Raw genomic sequence first — 6,447 nt, 5'->3', positions numbered from 1 at the left:
ATCTGAATGCAACAACAGTAATCATTGATGTTTGTATAAAAGCCAATCAAATTAGTTGGGCCCTCACCCTAATCATTGACTACACACAGTCCACACTCCACAGCCATATTAATATTCACTACAGCGTGGTGAGCATGTACCTGCTCCCCCTACTCTTGTCTGCTGTCCTTGAGAGAGTGCTGTGGCACTCCCAATTCAATCTGCTCCTTGTGTCTGCAGCTGGACAGAGAAATGAAAGTGCACATTGACCCTGAAAGCAATCAAAAAGCAACATAAGGCTGTGACCTCATTGCCCCCCATCCCCCTTAGAGACCTGTTTTGGACTTGAGACTTTTATAGAACAGCTATAAAATAACACACACATAAACAAAAATGTACACTTACAGAAACGCATACGGTGCTATGGTTAGTAAAGACATCAGTGAGACTAATACAAATAATTTCACTATTTTTATTATTTTTATAACACCCAATGAAAAAGAAAGAAAACGCTGTATCTATACGTATTTATATCTATATATATATTTGTTTACTTATTTTATTATATGGCAGAGCAATCATGGCTTTGTATATCAGCGTTGGCCTGGGTTAGATGTCTTGCAGGACAGGCTCAGTTCGAATGGACGAGTAATGTTCTAATTAAAAGTCATAGGGGAAGAATTGATGAGGAATTCACTTATTCATAACGAATGTGACTGAATTTGTACCACGTTTCAGTAGCAGACTCTCACCTGGGAGCGATGGCATTCTCATCTGCCCATCCCCATACCCCACACGCTGTCACGTATTTCAGATTCCCCAGGAAAGCAATCCAATCAATGTGTCATATATCACTGTCGATCTTACTGTGGCAATACTGTATTCTATAAGAAATAGATCACTATTGGGAGACTGAAGATGTTTGACTAGTTAATATCAGAGCCATGTACAGTATATAGAGCAGAGTTGGGCAATGCGGTTTCTGCTATATGGTGCATTTACATGACACTTCAAAATTCTATGGCAGCCATGTTAGCTCCCCATTAACATTACATGGGGAATATTACAAAAAACTATAAAACTGAATGTCTAGAATGAGCATTATGATGCATTTACATGACACAAAAATGTCATTATTGAATTAGAATTGTAACTTTATTCTTCCTGTGAGGCACAGGAGGTTGGTGGTACCTTAATTGGGGAGGACGGCCTCATGGTAATGGCTGGAGCGGAATGAGTGGAATGGTATGACACACATGGTTTCTATGTGTTTGATGCCGTTTCAGACATTATTATGAGCCGTCCTCCCCTCAGCAGTCTCCACTGTTGTGTGATAACTTCTTTTTTGGAGTTAATAAGATAATAATCATGTTGACCACGTTTACATGCACAACAATATCCCGTTATTATTCTGTTTTTGAGTTGACGCATATAAACATCATATCCCGTTTACAATAACCCGAAATAGCTTGTATCCTGGTTATGAGAAACCCAGATAAGATGCCTGGGACATGCTGATCTTAGATGGGATACTGTGGCATGGGAACATCTTATCCCGTTTAATGTTGTTTTTCTCGGTCTGCGCAGGCTCAGTGTTATGTGATGATGTTTTAATCTGATTGTCAAACAAATCACTTCAAAAAGTAGGCTACCTGAGAAATTTTATGCACCATAATAATTTGATGATACTCTGTACTGGACTGTGTAGCCTACTGGTTTAGGTTACTTTCACCCCTAATTTAGATATGTTTCTGCTTATAATTTCCAACATTTGGTAGGCCATATTATAATTTCAGACATTTGGTAGACCATTTCTTTGTCAACTATAGTTAGATACAAGCAGCTTCTCTTCTGTCATAACTTGTTGCCCTAGAAGACTAAATAAAGCAGTGTTCACCAGAATAATGGCTTACATTGATAGAATGAGGAAGTCCAGGATCCAGTTGCAGAGGGAAATGTTTAGTCCCAGGGTCTTTAGCTTAGTGATGAGCTTTGTGGGCACTATGGTGTTGAACGCTGAGCTGTAGTCAAGGAACAGCATTCTCACATCGGTGTTTCTTTTGTCCCAAAGGGCAGTGTGGAGTGCGATTGAGATTGCTTCATCTGTGGATCTGTTGGGGCGGTATGCAAATTGGAGTGGGTCTAGGGGATCCAGGATGATGCTGTTGATGTGATCCATGACCAGCCTTTCAAAGCACTTCATGGCTACCGACGTGAGTGCTACGGGGCGGTAATCATTTAGGCAGGTTACCTTCACTTCCTTTGAGTACTCGTCCTGGTAATCCGTCTGGCCCCACTGATTTGTGAATGTGGACCTGTTTAATTAGGGCTAGGCGTTCCGCTAGCAGGACAACTTCCGGTGAAACTGGAGGGCGCGCAATTAAAATAAATAATCAAACAAATGATGGATATGAAACATGTAGGTACATACAAGTGTCTTATATTGGTTGAAAGCTTAAATTCTTATTAATCTGACTGCACTGTCCGCTTTACAGTAGCCGTTACAGCGAAAGCATGCCATGCGATTGTTTGAGAACGGGCCCCACATCAAAATATTTTTCCACGGGCACAGGTTTCATAAATTCACAAATAGCGATTAAATATGAACTTACTTTTTGAAAATCATCCTCTGATTTGTCATCCAAAGGGTCCCAGCTATAACATGTAGTGTCATTTTGTTAGATAAAATCCTTCTTTATATCCCAAAAAGGCTGTTTAGTTGGTGCCATCGAATTGAGTAATCCACTCGTTCAACATGCAGAGAAAGGAATCCGAAAATCTACCCCTAAACTTTGTTTCAACAAGTCAAAATACATTTCTATTTACTCCTCAGATACCCTAAAATGTAATCAAACAATAATATTTCTTACGGAAAGAAGTATGTTCAATAGGAAACCGATTTTAGCAGGTGTGTTCTGTCTTCATCGCACGCGCATACACAAATTTCAAAGACTGTGTCCCTGTACTAAAACTGATATTTCTTATTAGTTTTTGAAGTTACAAGCCTGAAACTGTGAACATAGACTGCTGACACCCTGTTGAAGCCATAGGAATTGCATACTGGGAGCTAGAATTGACTATGCCCCTATACTTTCCATTGTAAGAGCATGGGCTCTCAACAAAAAAAAGATCCAGTTGGTTTTTCTATGGATTTTCTCTAACCATATCTATTGTGTTATATTCTCCTACATTATTTTAACATTTCTACAAACATCAAAGTGTTTTCTTTCCAATGGTACCAATTATATGCATATCCTGGCTTCAGGGCCTGAGCAACAGGCAGTTCATTCAGACGGAAATTGAGAAAAAAGGGGCCTAGCATTAATTAAAGGTCTTGCTCACATTGGCTACCAAGAGTGTTATCACACAGTCGTCCGGAACAGCTGGTGCTCTCATGCTTCAGTGTTGCTTGCCTCGAAGCGAGAATAAAAGGCATTTAGCTCGTCTGGTAGGTTCGCGTCACTGGGCAGCTCGCGGCTGTGTTCCCCTTTGTAGTCCATAATAGTTTTCAAGCCCTGCCACATCCGACGAGTGTCAGAGCCGGTGTAGTAGGATTCAATCTTAATCCTGTATTGAAACTTTGCCTGTTTGATGGTTTGTCTGAGGGCGTAGTGGGATTTCTTATAAGCATCTGGATTAGTGTCCCCCTCCTTGAAAGCGGCAGCTCTAGCCTTTAGCTCGATGCGGATGTTCCCTGTAATTCATGGCTTCTGGTTTGGATATGTACGTACGGTCACTGTGGGGACGACGTCGTTGATGAAGCCGATGACTGAGGTGGTATACTCCTCAATGCCATTGGATGAATCCCGAGAACATATTCCAGTCTGCGGTAGCAAAAAAGTCCTGTAGCGTAGCATCCGTGTCATCTGACCACTTCCGTATTGAGCGAGTCACTGGTACTTCCTGATTAGTTTTTGCTTGTAAGCAGGAATCAGGAGGATAGAATTATGGTTAGATTTGCCAAATGGAGGGCGAGGGAGAGATTTGCATGCATCACTGTGTGTGGAGTAAAGATGATCTAGACATGTTTTTCCTCTGGTTGCACATGTGACATGCTGGTAGAAATGAGATTGGATGATTTGTCTGCATTAAAGTCCCCGGCTACTAGCAGCGCCACTTCTGGATGAGCATTTTCTTGTTTGCTTATGGCCTTATACAGCTCGTTGAGTGCGGTCTTAGTGCCAGCACCTCCGCCCCCTTTTTCTCCGTCTTTTCTTCACGCAAATGATGGGGATTGATCCGAGAAATCAGTATATCGTTCGCGTCGAGCTCGTTAAAGAGAAAATCTTCGTCTATTTTGAGGTGAGTAATCGCTGTTCTGATGTCCAGAAATTATTTTCGGTCATGAGAGATGGTAGCAGCAACATTATGTACAAAATAAGTAAAAAAATAAGTTACAAACAATTCGAAAAAAATAACAAAATAGCACAGTTGATTAGGAGCCCGTAAAACAGCAGCCATTCCCTCTGGCGCCATTCAGTCTATTCCATTTAACCCATATTTAGGAATATTCAGTTTTTTCATGGATACAGGGATACTGGTGATCGGGATATCAAAGGTGTATGTAAACAGCTTATCCCAAATAAGACCTTAAGCATGATATGAGCTTCTATCCGGAATACTGCGTGCATGTAAACGTGGTCAATGATTTAGGCAAGATAAGATAGCTACCAAATAACATACAAAAACGTAGTTCTGATAAGAAATAGTAATATGATTATTATGCAAGCTAGCCAGGTGTGTGTGTGTGTGTCTATGTGTCTTTTTACCTTAGGGCACCGCACACTGCAGCTTCTGAATCTGACTCCAGACATCTCTTCTTTTGGTCAATGTAGCTAGGATACATGTTACTATACTGAAAATGAATGTTCAGCATGGAAATTGGTTGGTTCTATGGAAATACCTAGCTGTTAAAATAACTAGGTAGCCAGGTATGTTAGACATCTGACCTCGTGATTCACCAGTGAACAGTGGCGGGAAATGTAAAACAAGGCTTTCCTACCTCACCTAGGCTTGGAGCCTACAATATTATTATTGACCCACTGTAAAATATTTACTAAATCATAACATTTTCCAAATAGAGGAGCATGCATGTTACTATCAAGGTAGAGAGAATCATTTAAAAAGACACAAAGGACACATTCTGTTTATTTTCCAGTTTTCATTTAAGAAAATATGCAAGGTTTATTACAATAAACTTTTTAGAAGTTTCAATTGACAAAAATATTACGCAAAAATCTGTAACCAGACTGAACTGGAGCTCAGACCAGAGTGAACTGAATTGGTCATTGTGGTGGTGGTCCAGTCTCATTTGAGTCTAGTGATTTAGTTAGAGCTCACACAGCCAAGGGTAGTGCAGGACTTTAATCTCTTCCATACTCTGCGGTAGAAGTCACAGACTCTTTCCTTCACCTTTTCTCCTTTCCATCAGCCTTTGGAGAGAAAACAAATGCAGAGTTAGCCCTTTGATTCTCAGCGGTTCACAGTTAGACCTTCATATTTCAAACCTAGGGCAGCATTAGTTATTCGCCGTGCATTCTAGGAAACATACCCTTTAAGAGCTGCAGCTCTTCCTCATTTTCATCAGCAGACTAGAAACACACAGAATTTACAAGACAGATTAAATAGTTGGATTTAGACATGTTCAATAATAGGGCTGTGCAAAACAGATATTTTGAAACACTTTGTTTCAGAGTGGATTTGGTATTCATTTTCCATTCTTACCTCGCTGCGAGTATCAATTTAAGGCTCGTGTAGAGTAAAGTCAGAAAGGCTCCCTCAGCGAGTCAACTGGAGCTGAAGTCTGGGGATGATCTCCCTGATGTCAGAGAAAATTTCTCTGAATTTCACCATGGGGGTCCAGCATTGGAGCAGCACCCTGCTCACCATGCCATACACATCCAAGCAGAGATGGAGGTCCTCCAGGAAGACCTCTGGCTCCAGGGGGTGTTGTGAAGGGAACTCCTCCTCATAGTGACTGAAGAGCATGTCTACCAGCTGGAGCTCCAGCGGGCCATGGCCTTGGTTGAGCTCAGAGAGCATCCTCAGTTTTCGCCTCAGGGCTTTGGCAATCGCCTCCTGGACCAGAATCAAGAGCTGCTTGACCAGAATCAAGAGCACACATTATTTTATGTCCTGGTCTGTCTCTGGAGAGAAGTTATTCAGGGGGTAGACTCCATACACAAACCTGCCCAGGGTGTACAGCAGCAGCATCTTTAGAGCAGTGGCCATAGCGACATCCCAGCGCAGCCTGGTGCTGGGCCTGTTGTTGGCATGGATTGGGCTGTCCACTGTTTATCTCATCGCTGGGGATGGGGGTCAGCTGGGTCAAGTTGGAGCAGGCCAATGGTGCTGTTACTGTGTCGAGGATGAGGTTTTTTGAGCCTAGGGTTAATATGAAAGTCTAGCCCGCAATGGAGACCCTGACACTCATTATGTCACCAAAGTGAAGGTTTGGCATGCCTGCAG

The 6,447-nt window shown here is 41.8% G+C and overlaps 1 long non-coding RNA gene across 1 annotated transcript; it reads right to left on the bottom strand.

The window, feature by feature from the left end:
* Positions 1-5,232: 5,232 nt before the first annotated feature.
* LOC106603615 (uncharacterized) lies at positions 5,233-5,933 on the bottom strand. The gene is made up of 3 exons (XR_006769737.1): positions 5,704-5,933; positions 5,531-5,570; positions 5,233-5,411 (listed from the first exon to the last, which is right to left on the bottom strand). It is a non-coding gene; the product is annotated as an uncharacterized lncRNA (long non-coding RNA).
* Positions 5,934-6,447: the final 514 nt, after the last annotated feature.

Source organism: Salmo salar, chromosome ssa04 (assembly GCF_905237065.1).
Source record: "Salmo salar chromosome ssa04, Ssal_v3.1, whole genome shotgun sequence".
NCBI classification, from domain to species: Eukaryota; Metazoa; Chordata; class Actinopteri; order Salmoniformes; family Salmonidae; genus Salmo; species Salmo salar.
This window is presented reverse-complemented; position numbering and strand designations above follow the sequence as displayed.